The sequence below is a fragment of the Gallus gallus genome, chromosome 5, assembly GCF_016699485.2.
Source record: "Gallus gallus isolate bGalGal1 chromosome 5, bGalGal1.mat.broiler.GRCg7b, whole genome shotgun sequence".
NCBI lineage: Eukaryota > Metazoa > Chordata > Aves > Galliformes > Phasianidae > Gallus > Gallus gallus.
In genome coordinates this window covers 40,703,466-40,724,207 of record NC_052536.1, presented here as the reverse complement: position 1 = coordinate 40,724,207, position 20,742 = coordinate 40,703,466, and the positions used below count along the sequence as shown (strand labels likewise).

Below are 20,742 nucleotides of genomic sequence, written 5' to 3'. Positions count from 1 at the left end.
ACCTAAGCCATTCAATGATTTTATAATTTTATGACTGTAAGGTTTTTGTGGTTTTTAAGGGTACTGTTCTTACTTTTGAGATAGTTTTCCGTTAGTCTTTAGAAATCAATGCGTAGCTTGCCTCATGTTTTATGCAAATTGAATAACAGCCATGCATTTGGCACCTCCTCCAGCAATGCTGGAAGAAAAACCCCAGAAATGAGCCAGTGTTTGTTTTGGTTCAGATGGCCCACTGTAAGATATGGCCAATAGGTAACGGTTGGAAAAGCACAAGTTCTACACCCACTTTCTCATACCCAAAGACATTATTATAGTCTAGAACACCTGTTTCTAGTTTGGAATGATTGCTAAGACCTAGGAGTCTGAGTAAAATTTACCAAAGCTATATATGCTGATAGGCCAAGCTTTTATAAATGGTCCAATTTGGGCTGTATGGGCAACAGCTGGATGACCAAAAGGAAAATACTTGGCAATTTCATGTTGCAAAAGACAAAATCCTAATGTTACATAACCCTTCTGTTGGCATAAACCTAAGGTAATTACTGCTTTTTTTAGACAAATATAAATGAGAAAAACAGAGACTCTCGTGTATCCAAGCTATTCTTTTCTGTAGCTAGACTGTTTATAACTCTTTATGTACTCATTTTTATGTGTCTCCTTTCCATACTCTGGAATCTTGCATGAAGTAGAAGGGAATAACATAAGGTGCAAGACCAACAGAGTCTGGGGAAGTGCTGAAGAAACCAGTGGTACATGACCAGAACACACGCTATGAAAAATTCTCTTATTAAAAGACTGCTTTGGCTCTGAAATGATGGGATCCACTCTTACTAAACTATCATGTTACAAGTACCTCAGTATGTCATGTTCCCTCTGTTACCCACTGTTGAGTATATTTTAGCCTCTTGCTTCACTGCTCTATTCTAAGCTTTCTCTTCATATCTTAGCAAAACCAAGATTACAGGAGAAGATTCTAACTGTGTTTGTGAAACACGGAATCCCAGTCATAAAACTGGGGTCTAAATAAATAGGGGTCTAAAGTAATGCAAATACATGAATCAAAATTAAAAAATCATCAGGTAGAGATGAAAAAAACAGTCCAAAACCTTGAGCCTGAAGGAGAAATATGTAGCAAATTAAAGGACAGACATCCATCAGAGGCTCGAATGTTTCCCTACAGTGGACATAGATATTGATCTGCCTGTAAAACAGCTTCTTTGTCAGCAAATTACTAAAAACACAGGATTACACTGAATCTTTAAGGATTCTATTTTTATTTCTTTATTTTTTCTTTTCTTTCCACACACAGTCTCTTCTCCTGGCTCATTATAGTCTTTTTTCTTATATTACATGCAGTCTTCCAGACGTAGCCCAATGAACGAGAAATTATGCACCAATGATGGCTAATACAGAAAGACACACAGCAAAGCAATAGTTAACATACTCTGTCTCTTTGAAGCAGTTGCAGATAAACTAAAATGAGAATATTATATCAATAGACAGCTTTGTTACCCACAATTAAATCAACTTCATCAAATAAATGAAGAACTCAACCTAGGGCTTTGATGCAGGAGAGAAAAAATTGACATGCAGCATCATCAGACTGAAAAAGGCATCTCTTTTCTGCTTGTGAGCCTTCTAGCAGTTGTTCAAGTAACACCTCAGGAGTTGGTCACTATCAAGCTCTCTAACAATACTCAAGTAAGGAATAATCATGCTTCAGCAGCACATATACTAAAATTTGAACAAAACAGGGAAAATTAGCATGGCCCTGCACAACGATGACATTCAAATTCATGAAGTGTTCCATATTTTTTTTTTATGTCATCCAAGCTTGTATCAGAAATAGTGTAGTTCACAGGACTTGGGAAGTGATTGCCCCTCTCTACTTGATACTGGTGAGGCTGCACCTTGAGTACTGTACTCAGTTTTTGACCCCTTGTTACAAGGAAGACATTGAAAACCTGGAGAGTGTCCAGAGAGGGGATACGAAGCTGTGAGGAGTCTGGAGCACAAGCCTAATGAGGAGCAGCTGAGGGAACTGAGATTCTTTAGTCTAAAGAAGAGGAGGCTCATAGGAGACCTTATTGCTTTCTACAACTACCTGAAAAGAGGTTGCAGCAATGTGGGGATTGGTCTCTTCTCCCAGGTAACATTAGAATGAGAGATAATGGCCTTAAGTTGCAACAGGGGAGGTTCTGGTTGGATATTAGGAAAAATTTCTTCTTCAAAAGAGTGATCAGGCACTGGGATGGGCTGTCCAGGGAGGTGATTTAGTAACTATCCCTAGATGTGTTCAAGAAACTTGTGGATGTGGCACTTAGGAACATGGTTAGTGAGCATGTCGATGATGGGTTGATGGTTGGACTACATTATCTTACTGGTCTTTTCCAGCCTTAATTATTCTATGACTCAATGAATACAATACTTTTTTGCGGTTGTTTTTTCTATCACTTTCTCACCTAAATTTAGTCCCACTTCTTCAAAATAAAAGCTTCCAGTGTCCGCCAAGTGGATAAAAAAACAAGATAGTTCTCACTAGAGAGCTTTTGAGCTTTTTCCACATCTATTTATTTTTAAAATGTATTGTAAGACTTTAAATAGGTAGAGCTAGAAAATCAGTCAGGTGGAATTTTTTCTGTCAGGAATAAGAAGAACAGGTTCTATAGGAATTTAAGTAAAAGATTAATCTGACAGAAAGTGAGTTCAAGCAAAAGCACAGTTTGTAAAAGAAATTTTGTGATATCACATTTTTTCTAAGGACTTCACTGGATGTGTTAGCTAGCATATACTTCTAGAATATTTATCTGCTGCAGCCCCCTTCATTTTGCTTTACAGGTAAAAGAAAAATTGGTGCCTCATAAATCAGATTCAGTACAGTAACCAGTAAGGAAGGATTTTCATTGACATGATTGTTTTATATCAGCTGGGGAAAAAATAGACCATCTCAAGCTCAGCAAAATTGAAAAGGTGTTAAAACACATCATGTATTACTTCTCCTAATGTGAATAAGTATTTTTAATTTTTACCAATGATTATAAATATTTTGGTCTTGTTTTCCCTCATTATTAACAATATTTTTGAGTCTTGCAGATCATGCATACAACTGAGCAGAAACAAATCAGTTAATCCCAGCTGCCCTATAAAATCATGCCATTTCACTTTCATTGTCTATCTTTCAGAAAGCTAAAGGAATTTCAAATTCAGTGAAGGAATGCTGATGCCATCAAACCATACACAGAAATTTTGTACAAGTGATAAAGAAAAATTGAGATTCATAGGTTCTAGAAGGCAGTTGAAACTCAAAGGGCTGAACTAGCATAGTGACAAAATTAATCCACTACTGCTTGTTCACTTTGCTCAAATCAGCTGCTGAAGGAAATCACTGAGAGTGCCTATCAGAAAATAACAAAATGTCCATAATGGCCACTTTCTGAAAAACAGTCACAGCAATCACAATAGTCACAGAAATCATCAGAAAATTCTCTCCCAGAAAATTCTCTTTGCATATATTTTTTCTTCATCTTCGATTAAATATGTCTGATGCAACAGAGCAGCTTGAAATATTTGCTTGTGGACTGAGCAAATTACAGAATTCACTACAACCCTGTGAAGTAGGCAAGCTTCAACCTCAACTTCCAGACAGGAAAAATAAGGCACAGACATGAGTTGGTGAATGAAAGAAAGTCAGTAGCTAAGATGACAAAAGAACCAAACAATTCCTACTTCTAGATTTCTGCTCCAGGTACCAGAAAAATACGCCAAGTACTCAGCAATTAATATAATAATTACTTTACAATCTCAGCCCCCAAGTTCCATCCTCAAAAGCCTCTGCTGTCATTTCACCCACTCCTTTTTCTCTGTATTTATCGAGCTTCCATGGAAATCTACACAAACCAATTTGTCCTGCTTTCCATTTCTGATTTTCTATTAGATGGATTTGTTAGCTAACAGTCAAAGCTTTTTCAATGTGATTTTATAAAATACAAATAATACCACCATTACATGACAGGAGAAACCAGCACTGGTGATACAGGACTGTAGCTCTTCAATTTCCTTCTTTTTTTTTCCTCCCTTCCCTTCCTTCCCCTTCCCTTCCCTTTCTCTGTGCTGTGCCCACTAAGAAGCTCATCTAGTTCTATCACTGATTCCAGTTACAGTCACCTCTCCTACTAACGTTTTTTCATATATTTACTCTTTTTTTACATGAAGTTGCATTATGTGAAACTGCACTCCCAAGTGCATCCTTTCAGATGATGTTTTCCATGCTTCCTGCTAGTAACAGAAAACTGTCTTCCTTACATTATGCACTGGAGCAGGTATTCCATAAATTTAAATTAGTTCAAGTGAGGGTCACCTTAAAATTGTCATTGTTCCAATTGGAAAAGAGAATAGATTTGATCACATCTCAACCATATAACTCATGCCTTTGTGATTTGGTGTCATTCTCAAACCTTCATATTGTATATTGTCTGCTAGAGCAATTTCTTCCTCTTGTAGCTGTGCAGGCTTATGCCATCCTGTACTAAGTAATATTGATAAGAATATTCGCCCAGGGAAAAACTTCAGATATCCTATCTTGTGGAAAAACTCTCTCAGAAACAGAGATAAATCCATTTGACTACAAAGCACTTATATGAAGTTATCTAAAACATATATCAGAGAAACAAAAGAAAGCAGTGTTCTCCTCTACTCTTCCAGAAATCAGACTGGATGGTTATCAGAGAAAGAAAAAAGAGACAAAGGCACAAATAGTATTTAAAAAAAAAAAAAAAAAAAAAGAAAGAAGAAAAAAGTGGGCTTTCAGTGGCTTAATTATAAGATAAATTTTGTCCAGGCATGCAAAAGTCTGCTATTTTACTTTTTCTTCTAGCTCACTAACTCTGAAAGTCTCCTCCATCTGAAGGTCCTCTGGAGACTTCCACGAATAGAGTTCCTGACTGACAGTGAGCATTGCTGGAGGTGAAAACATGAGGAAAACCATCAGGTATGAAAGCTTCACATGTAAAGTAGCAGTTGATGTGTGACTTGAAAAAACACATCTTTTTATTGGGGTCAATAGGAACTTTCTCCCTTACAGCTATTCCTCCCATTAGCAATGAATCCACAGGGCAGAAAAAGTTTATCAGTACATTATCCCCCCCTAAGAATAAAGTGAAGTAACTACTAAATTAATATATATCATATACATATAGTATTGTACTATTATATACTATTGGCAAATGTTCAAGATCATAGCGCATAGCATCTCAGATTTTATCACAAGAAATTTAGAAAATGTCTGAACTTCTCTAGTCCGTATCCTATTGCCAACTTCAGTTGCTTCTGCAAATGGCATAAAATCTGGTGTTACTGACCATCTGGAACTCATGGAGAAACATTGTGGAAATCCTGCACAGCAGTAAAAGGTGATTCAGCCATAGGAAAATCTTGTCCAACAGCATTAGATTTTCTCAGTAGTCATTCAAATTCAGGTATTAGCTACACACACATAATGTACCATATCTAGCATACTGAATTCCAGAGCTGGGAAAGGGAAGTTGAAATTAAACCCTTTAAAAAAGGAATAGAGCTAGAGCATACAAGATGTTGCAGCAATAGTATCCTGTTGATCAGTTTATAGACTTGTCACTCACTGACACAAGGTAGAGCTCCCAAAGCAGAGCCATTCTTTACATGAAATCACCACTGCTGTCCTTCACAATTGAATGCAAAATGAAGGTCATAAGACTGCTTTAATATTTGCTGCTTTTAGCCCATTTGCACCACCACTTAACTAAACCATACTATGTAAGATATAGAATAGATGAAATAATAAATTTGAACATGAAATAATAAATTATGAACATTTTAATTATTTCTTTGTTTTCATTTCTAACATTAATTTTAATAAATGGAGTAATAAAATGCACTGCAAGGGGACAGTAAAGTACAGAAAATGTTTTACTGTTTACACACAGTAAATAACGTGTGGCATCTATCTCCACCAGACAGGAAATAATAACTGATGATAACTCATCATTTCAGAAGAAAAATGTCATATGAAATTCGAGCTATTTTATATATTTCCTAATAGATCACAAGAGGGAAAGAGAGATCACAAGGAGAAATCTTCTGCAACTGAAGGTTAATCCTCTCAAAACTGACTGATCAAAACATGTTTAAATTAGAGTGAGACTTGCTTTTAATCTCAGGAGACCAGGGAAGGACAGGAAAAAAAAGGAATGATGATTTTCTCCTTAACTAAGAGCTAAAAAAAATTTCTTTTGTGCTTTTCTATATTTTTATATTGAAGAGTATCTGTGAAATACATTGAACAAAAATAGCTACAGAGTCACTTCCTTTGCTAAAAGCAATTTACAAAGGAAGTTTACCAGCACAGCAGAATCACGAGAATGAAGTGGGGCAATTATTTGTAGAAAACATTAAATCTGACTTTTATCTTTTTTACAAATTGCCCTTGACCGATCAAGCTCTCTCTCTTATCTGAAGAAATGTGTGGGCTGGCATAAGGATACTAATCATCAGAAAAAAAAAAAAACAATGAGCTTTTACAACAAAATTAAAGACAAAAAAAAAAAAAAAAAAAAGGGCTACTTCCAAGAAGCAGCTGATAATCACTTGAAATGGCAGTGGATGGCATTAGATGTCCTCCACCCACAATGTACCTTTCAGGCTCATATTCACATTCATTCACCTCCAGCATATTTCTAGCATATTTACCAGACTTCAGATGTCTTTCTGTCCAGGACAGAGGTCTAGATAGCATACGGTTCCTACTTAACAAAGAGAATAGAATTCTGTTTATAATATTAGTATTAATAGCTGCTACTTTATTTAATAAGTGCTATCCACTTAAGAAAAGTATTATTCACTTAGCATTCCAAGATGTAATAATACAGAAGAAATACATTCACAGACCACCTACAGTTCTCTATGATTTATTTTTTTTTTAATATATTTGCTAAATCTAATAAAAATTCTAGGGAAAAATACAAAATATTTCAGAATGCTGATAAAAGATAAGTTGTCTCCACACTTCTAAGCTATTTTATTCATGCTGAAAATCTCTTTCAGATTTTTTTTTTAATACCAGGCTCTTAAATCTTTAATGAGTGAAAAATGTTGTTGACTTTAACAGAAGTTCACCTCACTAAATAAGGATCTCTGACCCTGTCTCTGAGACTCTGAAATATTTTCCGCTTGTATTTTATAATGGTCTTCTGAACTTTGACACTGCATTCACATGACAACTTCTTACTTAGATGTTGAACTGGGAACCCCCAGTTTCCATGAAACATTCCTTAATTATCTTATTCAAAGCATACAAATTTTAGAGGTTAATTTGATTTAACAGATTACTATGTCTTTGATACAAGAGGTATCTACTAGTCTTTGATCAACATAAATCACAGTAATGTCTTAAATATTTTTTCTTCTTCATGTGTTGATTTAAGAGATTAATGAGATTATTCTAAATTGACTTGGAGAGTCTGCCAAAAATCAGAGAGCCTAGAAAAAGCATAAAACATAAGCTATTAACTGAACTAGCCAGTTAGCCAGAGACCAGGCAAATAACCTATCTACAATACAGTTTTTAAAACTCAGATCATATTGCTTCTTTTCAGAACTTTGTGGTAACAAGTAACAGGCATATCAGAAAGAAATGCACGTATGTCTCCAATTTACTTCAACAATGATTCTGTTAGCTTTTAGGTTTTATTGGCTTTCCTTTTGTATGATACTGACAAAATTGTTCACAGTAACTAAATGGCCTTTAAACTCTACAGCTTTTTTCCCCAGTCTACATAACTAACCGCCTTTCTTATCACAAGGCCTGACAGCTATCTGGTAGACCCATCCAAGTGAAGAAAATTCCACTCTGATTGTCACTCTTTGGTATTTTGTTGAAAGAGTTACAAGTTAAGAACTGAATTACCGGATAAAAATCAACAATTCTCTCATTTCTGTAAACACTACCTTTGCCTGAAAGGAACAACATCTTTACAAAGACGTCAATTTTGCAGGTTATTCTAAATACCTTACTGTGGCAGTTTGAGGAAGCAGTTTCTACTGCCATACTGCAGAGACAGGATAGTAGCTGTTGGCTCTGAAATTTCAAACTAAGTCATTTGGAGAAAACATCTAAACTTGCCATCTGTGAAAAACAAAAGAAGCAGCAGGAAAAAAGTGATAACTTTAGAGCAATACAGAAGTGTTGAGAAATCTAGAATTTTAGAGAAATAATCCTGAGCTTTATTATTTAAACAGTCTTCTAAGCCAAAGGGTTTATGAATAAAATGAAAGCTTTAAAGGAAGATACAGTGCATGGTAAACAAGTGGATACACAACAGCATCTACATAGAAAAATAGAGTCAACGCAGAATGGCTTGGGTTGGAAGGGACCTTAAAGATCACCCAGTTCTAACACCCTGCCATGGGCAGGGTTGCCAGCACTGGATCAAGATGATCAGGACCCCATCCAACCTGACCTTGAATACCTCCAGGGATGGGGCATCCACAGTTTCTCTGGGCAGACTGTGTGGGCCTCACCACCCTCTGATTAAAGAATTTCCTTCTAAGTTCTTATCTAAATCTTCCCTGTTTTAGCTTAAAACCATTCTCTCTTGTCCTATTACTATCAGACTCTGTAAATTCAATCATCAAATCATAGAATCTTTAGAATTGGAAGGAACCTTTAGAAGTCCTCTAGTCCAACTCCCCTGCAATGAACAAGGACATTCATAGCTAGATCAGGTGGCCCAGGGCCTAATTTGAAAGTCTGCAGGGACAGGGCATCAACCACATCTCTGGGCAACCTGCTTCTGTGCCTCACCAATCTCACTGTAGAAGACTTTTTCCTTATATCTAATCTAAATCTACCCTCTTTAAGCTTGAAACCATTTCCCTTTGTTCCATCAGAACAGACCCTGCCAAAGAGTCTGTATCCTTCTTCCCTGTAGTTTCTCTTTAATAGACTTTATTTTTTCTTTTATACAACTAGTTTTCTTACATTAGAGTCACTGAAAATGGAAGATCTTGAGTATTTCCATATGTATTCCATGGTCTTTAATATTGCAGGCTTGGATGTCACAAGGAAACATTTCCAACCCAGGATCAGAAGTGTTTGGTATAGATTTGCCTTGGTTCTTTGTTTTACCTTCAAGCACTCACAAATGACCATCAACATGGGCAAGAAAGGCAGTTAGTACTGGTGAGGTATTCTGCAGGAACCTGCCAAGAACAAGAGAGGGCATATAGAGCCTTAATCTGTTATCTTGGCAGCAGCAGAAGATCCTAAAGGGAAAGCACTCACGTGAGCCAGCTGTCCTCTTACAATTAAGCAATATATCATAAGATTTCAAGCTTTGTTACAAAGTTCACTTTGTGGATATAACTAAAAACAAGCAAACAAGCAAACAAAAAATACAACCTCTGAGCAAGCACAGTTACAAAAAATAATAAGAACCTACAGCTAGAAATACACCAAATACACTGAAAATGATGCAGTAATACTCTACTGTTTTTCATATTACAGTTTTCTAAGGCTTGATGTTTTTCATAATATATCATAATCTCAAGCGTTCAAAAGAAAAAAAGAGCCGTACAGGAGAAAATAGCCATAGGAAATAGAGCCTTGGAGACAAATTTTTTTTATTTATAAAAAAAGCCCCTAGTCTGTGGAAAATAAATATTCTTTACTACATCTAAGTCCAGTTACATTCCATTTTTTTGTTAAGGAATTTAAAAAGAAAAAATATAACCTTTTTTAGCTTTGATGTCTACTGAAGTAACAGGGGTCCTATGCCAAATCTATGAGCAATCAGAACAGTTTAGGTTTGCTCCAGAAGAAAGTTGATATCATAATTACTGGTATTTTTTGCCCTTTTGATTTCAGAACAGGAGATACCATAGTCTTTCACAGGTACAGCCACACCTAAACAAATTTATTCACAATACAGTGTAACTGCAGTCTTGCAACGTGCACAATTCTTGCTGGTCCATTTTCAAATATTGGCTCACCCTGAACAAATTTTTGAAGCCTGCTGAAAGCAAGGAAACAGCTTCTTTCAACAGCTTTTTAATTCAACTAGTTTATACAGGAAAAAGCCTTGCAACCATCATCTTAGCTCTGCCTTGTCACACTATGTAATTCCGCCTGTTCTCCTCCCTTTACAATTAACATAATCATCGTTTGGATATTTTGGTTGTTGCTTATTAGTATTATTAAACAAAATAATCCTAAGAGCTGGCATTCCAAAACTGATCTGAGAGCATTAAACAGCACTTGTAACAGTTAAGGACTGGTCTGGATCAATGCATGAAAGTTATCTTTGTAATAAACCGACATAGTTTTCCAAGTGATTCCATATAATCTCACAGCAAAAACAAATCACTTGTCTTGTAGAGTACTTTACATTATTAATCCACTGCTGTGGGAAAACCAGAAGTCATCCCTCTCTTATTCTTTCATGCAGATAGATCAGATTGCACCACTTTGAAAACTGGCAGGCAGTGAGCTCCAGCAGGCCTGGAGGACCACCTGGACAACAGGTAGATGCTCAGAGCACTTGAGAGCATTCCTCTAAAAATATATGTTTGTAACCATGCAAGGAGATCTGGGACAGAGTTTAGCGACTGGATGTAAGCATTGTCAAGGATAAACAAAGTGGTACAACAATTTTATAAATACCATTATTCTCATTTTACTGACAGGGACATTGAAGCACAGCTGCTTACACAATTGTTCTTGTATTTTGTGGCAAGTCAGAATCACAGTAGGAGGTTTCTATGCTCAAAAAATGAAGCTGTGAGTTCAGCACAGTGCTGTGTGGACTGGATACTGGGACATTATTACAAGAAAAACTTATTGTTACCATTTGCTTGTCCCAAACCATATGGACTAGTCTGGACTTCCCAGAAATTTCTGTGCTGCTGAATACATCTACAAATCCATATGCCTTAATTGTTCTATACCATATTATTTACAACTCAAGATTCACTGTCTAGTCTACCACTAGTCACTTGTCTGATAAACATAGTACAATGGGGAGAACTATGTAATAAAAATAAACCTAAGGTTTGCTGTATTATTAGCATCTATATTTAGATGCTAATAATGCTGTTTTGGCATCACTGTGCTCAGGAGGAAGAATCTTTAAAAGACTTAATTTATTATATGATGAAAATAATTTTATGGGAAAGGTTTGTTTCATTTCTGAACTAAATCCTATGGGTAGCTGCAGTCTGGTTTGAGCAGAGGAATATGTTTGAACTGTACAGCTTTCCTTTTGAGATAATAAACTATGCCTTTCACACTGCATGAAAGTATGACTTTGATTTTTCAGTCACTAATACTGTTCATCATATAGATGGACAGAGAGAGATTCTCTCATAAGACTACTCTTGAGGAACTTCTGATGAAAGTGAGTTTTTGTGAAACAGCACCATTTCTGGGGAGAAGTGACTTGCTTTAAGGTTACGTGTCACCTGAGTGCCAGAGGCAACTTAGAAGCATTAAGGCTTTCTGGCTAGTCCCTTATTCTATGCAGTGGTCCTAAGTTTCTGGAAGCCAGTTGGTCTGTCTGTCACAAATGCTTTCATCCTTTTATGCATCGATATCTCATTCTTAAACTAATAAGAGTGGTTGGAGTAGAGTTAGTAATTGAAATTTATGACTTATGTACCCTATTTTAACACTTTTCCGAAGACTCATTAAATCTCTTTTATGTGTATTTTTCCTTGCCTCACAGTTTCATTAGCTAAAAAAGAGAGAATAAAGTCCCATTTACAACAGCACTAATGCCATGCAAGGTCCTTGCTTGACTGATGTTCTAATGAATTATATGTATTGTAAACAAGTACTGCAAGCCAGCCCAAGGTCTTCTCCATTAATTTTTCATTAATGAAATGCACCACTTAGCCTGTTTGACACTTAAGTGATTCCCATAAGTTTAAAATAGAGGTCACCATAATGAACGTATTTGAAAGTGTCATTGAGGGAACAAGCTAATCAACTATTCATCCCTCCCCAAATACTTATAAATTCACAAGCCAGTCAGTTGTAAAATTTGAAAACCAGTAATATTTTAATTCTTAAAGTAGCTGCCAAGATTTAATGAAAAAATAAAAACTCTAATAAGTGAGATTTTTGCTTGGGGGCTTTTTCTTCTCTACTGCTTTTACATTCCACGGCAGGCAAGTTCTAATGCCTTATTTATCTTAGTATATCATTAAAAAAAGAATACTTATATATGAAAGGAGCAAATGAAAGAGTGGAGTTAACCCCTGATACTCTGTGTTGATTGATTGCAACTGATGGGGAACGTCAAGCCACATTAATAGACAATTCCTCTTCCATGTTCCAAAAAGAGGAAAGCTCAGTCATGAATCTTTAATGCTAGCTTCTGCCAGGAAAACTCTGCAATACAAGCCTTGATCCAGCCATCATTTTCTGCTAGTCAGCAACCTAAATTCTAAACAACAGTTTATCCTAGATGTATTGGACAGGGCACTTTGTGATTTAGTCATAACAATTGTCTGCAACAATCAGGTAACAGCTGAATTGCATCCTTTGGGCTTGAAAATGGAGATGGGACATTGATAATTCTTTCCAGATCAAACTCTGCCTATATAGAAGAATAAAAAAGAAAAAAAAAAAATGAGAGAGCACCAGAAGCAGAAACTCTTTTGACTGCTCAAGGTTCTTGATGACTTAATTTGCCGTATACTTTGGCTTGAGAGACAGAGTACAGCCACCCAACAGGCAGTCTGAAATTGCCCCTGAGGCAACTTGTATGCATGGAAGGCAGCTGTGTGGCAGGCATGCTATGTCTTCAGGAACTTGGTGCTTCTGTGGCCATGCAGAGACCTTCCCCAGAAGGCAAGGCAGATGGGAATTTCATTGAGCTCCTCTCTGCTTGTCTGCTCACCTAGTGCTGGCTTTGGTACAACTACATGTGATGGATGAAGCAAAAAATGCCATGGTTATCCTTATGTTTTTCCTAAAGAACAAAATAGAGGTATATAACTAGACTAAATTAACAAGGAAAACCGAAGGAACACATATTAAGCATTTCTAACATTGGCCAGCACTAAAAGTTTCTGAAACTCTGGCAATATTAAATGTACAATGAAGAAACAGAGACCTGTGGTATCCTTCATCTTGCCTGGCACAGCTACTGGATTTAAAAGGCACTGAATTGCTGGAAGCATTCTTTGTCAAGTGTTGTAAAATCAAGATCTCAAAGCATTTGAGAGATCATGTACACTGGATCATACACTACTCTGTGAAGAACAGTGTTCCTCATAGCATCCCAATAACATACAGTCTACACAAAACTCCTGCTAGTTTCTTCATTTTCCTTAATGTTTTCAAATTGTTCAGTCTCTATGCAAAACCTATATTTTCAGTCACTACTGAGTGTTGTTTAGTTTTCTGGTCTTCCACCTCACAGATATCCATCTTATTGCAGAGTTCAATTAATGACAGTGAGATTTAAAAACCCTGAAATTAGTTTGTACAGTGCAACAGACATAAAATGATCTATAAAGGATGAAAAAATGGGATGAAAACATATCCAAATCTTATTCAGTTCACATGGTTTATTACCTATTTCCTCTTATTTTGGTTAGGTCTATTTGCAGAAATTGAAGTTCATATATATTTAACATATTCCCCTACAATTTGGAACTGTTCCTCTCTTTTTAGATGTATGAAATATTGAGAGATAAGAAAGATCAGAACATAGTAAATCTTTACTTGCTCATACTTCGGTTTTCAAATTATCTTCTTAACTTTTAGAAAATATAACACAATCCAAAGGCATTTTGGTCATTAGTGGCCAAAAAGGAATACCTTAAGACAACTGAGCACGTAAGAAGGGTCACAGGCACAGAAAGCGATGACTTTGCTTTTGCCAAAAGACTAAGATAGTAAAAGTACAGTCAGCTCTCTGGGGAGGCATAAATTACATCTAACTGAAATTCTGATGCATGAGTTAAGGCTAATATAAAAAGAAATATAGTGGGAACGACTGCCTTACATTTAGTTGTCACATTAGAACCTATCTTAGGTCATTGGTAAAAAGTAATTGAAATACAGTAAAGTCATGGATAATTTCAGTGGCCCATGCAAAAGCAGTTCCTTACTCACGGGGTGTTTTCTTTGGATGGGCATCCACCAGAACAGAAACAGCGAGACTGAAATGCTAATTAACTCTTTTTTTTTTTTTTTTCCCTCAGATGGCAATGGAATAAATGCATAAGAAAATGAAAGCATTCCCCAATCAAAGTATTCACACCTTCAGTCATTCAATGCAGGATTGAGGCTTATTCATGACATGGACGGCAGTAACATAGTCTTGTGCTCTTTTTCTTCCAGGGTTAGTAAATGAAAGCATTCATAGCCCTGAGGGACACTTTTGCACCAGCAAGAAATTCTGAAAGCAGTGTAGTGGTAATGAATATCATCATGCCTTCCATTGTCACCATATGTGCAAAGCAGGATAATGAAGGCTAATCATCATTACCATCATCATCATCTGCTAGTAGTCCAAGGCCCTGAGTGAAATGAGCAGGTAGGTCCTGGACTTTCTGAGTGCTGAACAGGTGCCTCCATAAAAACAGATCACAGCCACAACTAATTGGCTCTCTTGTTGGCACTTATAGTCAAGAGACCAACTAATGAGCAGGAATTAATGCTGAAATTCTTAAAAACAGCTGCCTTGCTAAGGCCTAGACAGGAACAACAGATAAGAAGCATACAGAAAAAACTTGACCTGGTCATTTCTGTACACTAATTAAAACAAATGACCTTCCCCTTTAGGATTTCCCTCACTGACATTAAAGGATTTGAAACAACTTACATAATAACAACTCAGGAGGACTGATATTTGCCCCTCATGATTGCATCCAGATCTCTACTTGCATACAGGTTACATGTAGACATCAAGAAAGTTTAGAAATACCAATGTTAAATTAGGTGATATTCTTCCCACTTGATGTTTGTGTCAGCACAGAGAGGAGCTATTAATGGTCATTCAAATCTGTCAATGATCTTTCTGTTTTATGAGATTAGAAATTATGGAAGTGGTGATGCTGCCGTCATGTATGCAAAAAAAGGATACAGAAGTTTGTTTTAAGTTGCACCTTAATACAGCTGGGGAAATAAACAAATAAAACTAAATATTTATGTACACATTCTGTCCCTGTCCATTTACCTTCAAGTTCTATAATACATCTTTCATCACTGCATGAATGTCTATTTACAGTATTCTAAATCTATAGCACTTAAAAGCAACATTACCTTGGGAAAGCATGAGATACAAATCACAGTATTCCCTCTCACAGCTCACTGCACAGACTTTAGGAGAGACTTCTATCGATGAATGTCTCATATTATTTCATTTAAAGTTAATGAGATTCACTCTGCATATCTGACAGAAAACTACAGAGCAACAGATGATTTAGGCAAATGCTATTGGCATATGAAATCTTGCATATTAGGTCTCTAACAAAGTGTGCACAGCCAGCTGGAAGATAGTTACCATAATATCTAAGTTAGGGAATGTTCATACCGAATGGTAATATCTTCAGTCAGATTAACTGACATAGTAAAAAAAAAACAAAAAAAAAACCAGCAGATGAGTTTTTGGTACACCAGGCCTCCTTCCGTATCTTCGCAATTACTATGTACTAAACTTATTTGAGGGGTTTCTGCTTTCATCCTCCCTAAAACACACCAATTCAAGACATATGATGAAAGAAAATCAAACACACGTCTCTGTATCTTCTTCCCCCAAAATAGTTCAGAGGTCATATGCTCTAAAATTACTTTAAAAGAAGGTCTTAAGTAAGACTTTGCACAGAATTGAATTTGCTCTGAGTAGCTTCTGGATCTTGTATAATGTTACAGCTATCCTTTGTTTGCGAAGAAAGAATATTCCTCTTCAATGCAACACCTTTCTGCTGATTTCAAATTCATCACCACCAAAAAATACATATTACATATTAAAAAAAAAAAAAAAAAAAGATGACAATACCTTGCAGATTTGGGAACAATGTGAAGGAACTGAAAGGTAGTGCATTGCCCAGCACCACCTTGAAGATGAAGAATAAGGTGTATACTATGGAACTTATCACACTGAAATGAGCACACACTTGTGTGCTACAGTGGATCATGAATCAAAGCAGCTGACAATGTCTGTGAAAACTATAGGGATTATCCTTAGTACTTGAAAGCAATACAACTAGTCTGACTACAAAGAAGGAAAAAGCATTGACAGAGCTGAGAGGCAAGGTCTGGTTCTAAACAGACAATGCTTTAGCCTGCAGATTTCCTTGAAGCAAGCCTCTTCCTCCCTGAGATACAAAAGACAGCTAACAATAAGCACTTTACTGGAAGGGGAACCAAGTTTTACAATTTAATGAATTCAATTCATTCCGTAATTGGGTCACATCAGCAAAAATATATGCAAATTTATGGGCTTTCAATGAGCTTGGCAGTAACGAATGCCTAATAAATCATTTTGTGAAAAACAATGGTTTTGTGTTCTCCCCCAAAGCCCCCAATCATGTCATTACACAATCCTACAAATGCCCTGCTGAGGTCTGATATCAAGTATGCACAGTAGACATGCAGGATGTAGGTTTTTCTTTGAGCTGCATTGATGACAAGAGGTGAGGACATAAACTCTTAATTGAGAAGACAACAAAATAAGTATTTGAGGAACTAGTGATTTGGTGGGTTGATGGTATTCAGTAAAAAACTCCTGAAAACATATGGATGATGTGGGGTTTGCTTCTAGTTACATAACGTTGTAAAAAGATGTCCTAGTCCAACCAGCATTTCACAAAGAGGAACAAATTGCTCAAAGCCCCCCCTCCCTATTTTTTCTTGCATCCAAAAAGGAAGCGATTTTCTCTAAAGACTTTGGAATGTAGATCTCAATGAAGCAGAAAGTGTTTTCTAAGATGATTCGATTACTTACAAAAATGTTGGTAATTTAATAGGAATTAAAAACACTTACAGCGGAAGTCTCCTGTTCTTCCACATATTTAAATAGAAACTGAACATTGTGTTTGAATTTATTCCACTAGTCCTTTTTGGACGGTTCCAGTGTTTTCATTAGCACACTGCATTTATATTGGTCTAAGCACTTCTTACAAGAGCACAATGTCTGGATCAAAGAGCTGAGTCAGACTAATACTCCCTGTTGGTGAATTTGCTGCAGCAGCAGGCTGCCATATTCTGAGTAAGGGTGACCTTTGCCAGTCTCCTCTCTGTTGACAGCATCAGTAACATGTGTCAGGGACGTTAGACCAAATGAAGTCCCAGCGTGGACACTGTGCAGGTGCCCTCTAAAAAGGTGAGCTATTCCCATTCCCGTGCAAATAACCACAGGAGTGTTGAGCACTGGAGATTTTGTTTCTACACTGGGCTACACCACTGCCCTCCTAGATGTCAAGTCACTCCAGTGACACTTGGTCCAAGCCTGTATAAACACAGTAATGCCATTGATACCCTTCCTAAAACATTCCAAAACCTACTCATGAAATGTACTCAGACACATAAATATTACCATGTTCTAAGAGAACAACTCACACACAGAGTCAAGCCAGAAGTTTCCAGGAGTAATTCCAGTAAGAGTTCTATTAAAGACTATTTAAATACTATGTATTCAGGGACTGTACTACTTTCATTACCCTGTCAGTCAACTTCAGGCATCTTCCAGGTATAATCACTGAAAGTTATGATAAAGTGAATGACAGGAAGTTACCAGATTATTTAAAGATATATACATAATTTAAACACATTTAAACACATAGGTTGCTCTGAAAGAAATGTATCCCATTTCCATTGAAACTACAAAGAGCAAAATAACACTACTTGATAAAGCAAATTCCCAGCTACAAAGCACCCTTTTTCAACAGTCACCATCATTAGCTGTGCTGTATGTGTAACTTCTACAATATTTCCACAATTAGAAAAATCCTTTTGCTATATTATTCGTAATATATCCAGAAGTAAACTTCCAGTTCTCATCAATTATAATTTGTTTGTGGCATAGTTGAAAATTACTTGAGCAGAGCAGCTGCCACCAGCTTCGTCTTGAACTATATCTGCAATTTTAGTAACCTTTGTCAAATGACCTTCCAATCAAGATCCATGAATGAAGCACCATTAAATCAATATCAGTCTCCTTAAATTTAATAAACAGTCAAAGTCCAGTTTTGTGGACAAACTAAATCTCCTCATCACCAAGGAGGTTGGCACCTTCTAGCTTTAGATTAGCCATTCAAGATTAACATAAGATTTGCATAAAGAAGAAGCAAAAAAGTCCAAATGCATTCTGATAAAACTAAGCCATTAAAGAAGAGAAAATTTAAAAGTTTAACTTCTCTTTAGAAGATAGCTAAGATCTAAGAAGATGAAACAGATGAGTGTGCATAGAAAAAGTTTTACTGCTGCTAAACAATCCATGTAGTCTCTAACTGACGTTCCTATTAAGCTGTGAGTTGTATCTATTTACAAGTTTTAATATGTGCATATAAATATATATACTTTCAAACATGTGTGCATATATAAATACATCTATTGAGATGAAGCTGAACAACTTCGAGAGAGAAGGTTGAGCAAGATCCATTTGAAAAGACTCAAAACTTGACGATCATTCAATTTAGGAGGAAAACAGAACTAGTGTGCTTTATAAATGAAGAATAAAACCAAACAATGAAAACTGCTAGGTATTTTCTGTAAGATTTCCAACTCAGACTCAAAAATAATTTAACTGCTAATATTTTTAGAGTCCACAAAGCACACTTCAAGAGTCACTTAAAATTGTTCTGGAGGGTAAAAAAGATCTTACATTCACAATTGCTAATCCTTTGGGAGTTTCACCTCAGGAGATTCAAGTTAAGAAAATCTAATAGAGGAGTTCTGTATCTTATATTACTACTATTCCTTGGACTTTGGAGGAGCCAGTTTCCTCCAGCTGAAGTAATTCCTAAAGAAGGATTAGTCCTGTTGTCACATCTAAAACACATCTGCAGAAGCGAGTAGCACAGAGGATTGGTAACATCCTTCTACTAACGTGAAATGAGTTCTGTGATGCATTACTTGCATTTATTCCTCAGTCTGTACAATATGAACTTCTCTAAATCACAGAAATGCTTTGCTATCCCCAACTTTTAGTGCAAATAAATATATACACAGGTTATTTACTTTGTTCTGAACTGTATGACTGTAATACATATTTTCTACCGTTTCAGCAGAGTCATATTCTAACAGGGCCTTGGGGTTGTGCTCCTTGCTTTAAACTTGACTTGCTATCTTACTGGGGAGTAGTCATTTAACCTTTCTCTTCCTGTGTTTAACATAAATGTGAAATGAACTGGTATTATAAACTTGCCTGAAGTGTTTCCATCCCAGGTGTGTTGTAAGGCTTAATTAGTGTCTGTCAAGCTCTTCATGTGAAAGACAGTATATACTGAGACACTACGACCGTTTATTGTGTTTACTAATGCTTCACAGTGCCATAAAACCACTTAGAAAAAAAACGTATTTTCTGTGTGTGTTAGTATCTTAGTTGGGAGAGATTTTCCATAGGGAAATTGAAATACAGAAGGTATTCTTCTTTTCAGATCTCTATAAGCTGTGGAAGATCTCCTTTCACGTACAGGCTCCTCAGCCTGCACTTATGGATCTTGACTGCATCTAAAAATGCCCAGTACATGAATGTGAATGGAATCCAGGGACTGTCTATGGCCAGATCTCAAAGTATTTTCACAGAAAGCTACCCAAATTACCTAGGAAGGTGCTAGCTCCCAGCGCTTTAATGCTATTTCAGACAGGCATCTCTTCCAAGATGGATGGTTTGAATTCACAAGCGTGCATGTCAGGACATGAACCTGGCTTGCTGAAGTATGTACCATACAAATACAGAAATAATTACTCAAAGAAAATCTTTCACAGACGTCTTTGCTTCATTAATGTAGCTGAATTCACTGGTTTGCACACTAAAGCAGTTGCATTCACTGGTCATTAAAATCACATTTTTCAACAAGAGGGCAGTGCAACAGATTGCCCAGAAAGGTTTTTCAGTTTACATCTACAGGTGCTTAAAACACCAGAGTGGAAAAAATCCTGAATAACCTCGTCTGAATAACCTTCTGCCCAAGCTTCATCTGTCCATGCTTATATTTTCCCTTATACCATTCCTGGTATATATATATATATATGGCTATTATCTATCAGCCTCACTGGGAACCTGAAACCTCTCCAGTACGCCTATTGCTCAGCCACTGCAGTTAACATGACTTTTTGGATCTGAACAAGTAGAGATGTCCTAGACTCCCTGCTGGAGATGATTTCACATCCTCAGAGAGGCTATCCATGGTACATTTTTATAAATAACTATGCAAAATCCATAGGAATTAACATGAGGTATACAGACTTCCTGATATCATTACAGACCTATCGTATTTTTTTCAGATATCAAACACAAGAAACTTCTATTATTGTCCTTTCTATTCTCTGATCTCTTCTACAGATCATATAATTTTACTTAGTGCAGTAAACAAACTTAGAAGAAAAAAAGAACATTAAAGTACATAAAATTAGATCATAAACTATGGAGTACACATAACTATGGAGTTCTATTCACTGAAGAATCAGAGATTTAAAGTAGTAATAATTCTGGTATGCAGTATATATAGATTAAAAAAAAAAATGTTTTGTAC

General features: G+C 36.4%; 1 non-coding gene across 1 annotated transcript; it reads left to right on the top strand.

The window, feature by feature from the left end:
* Window positions 1-1,714: 1,714 nt before the first annotated feature.
* Window positions 1,715-1,816, top strand: LOC112532598. Its single transcript, XR_003075539.1, has one exon. It is a non-coding gene; the product is annotated as a U6 spliceosomal RNA (small nuclear RNA).
* Window positions 1,817-20,742: the final 18,926 nt, after the last annotated feature.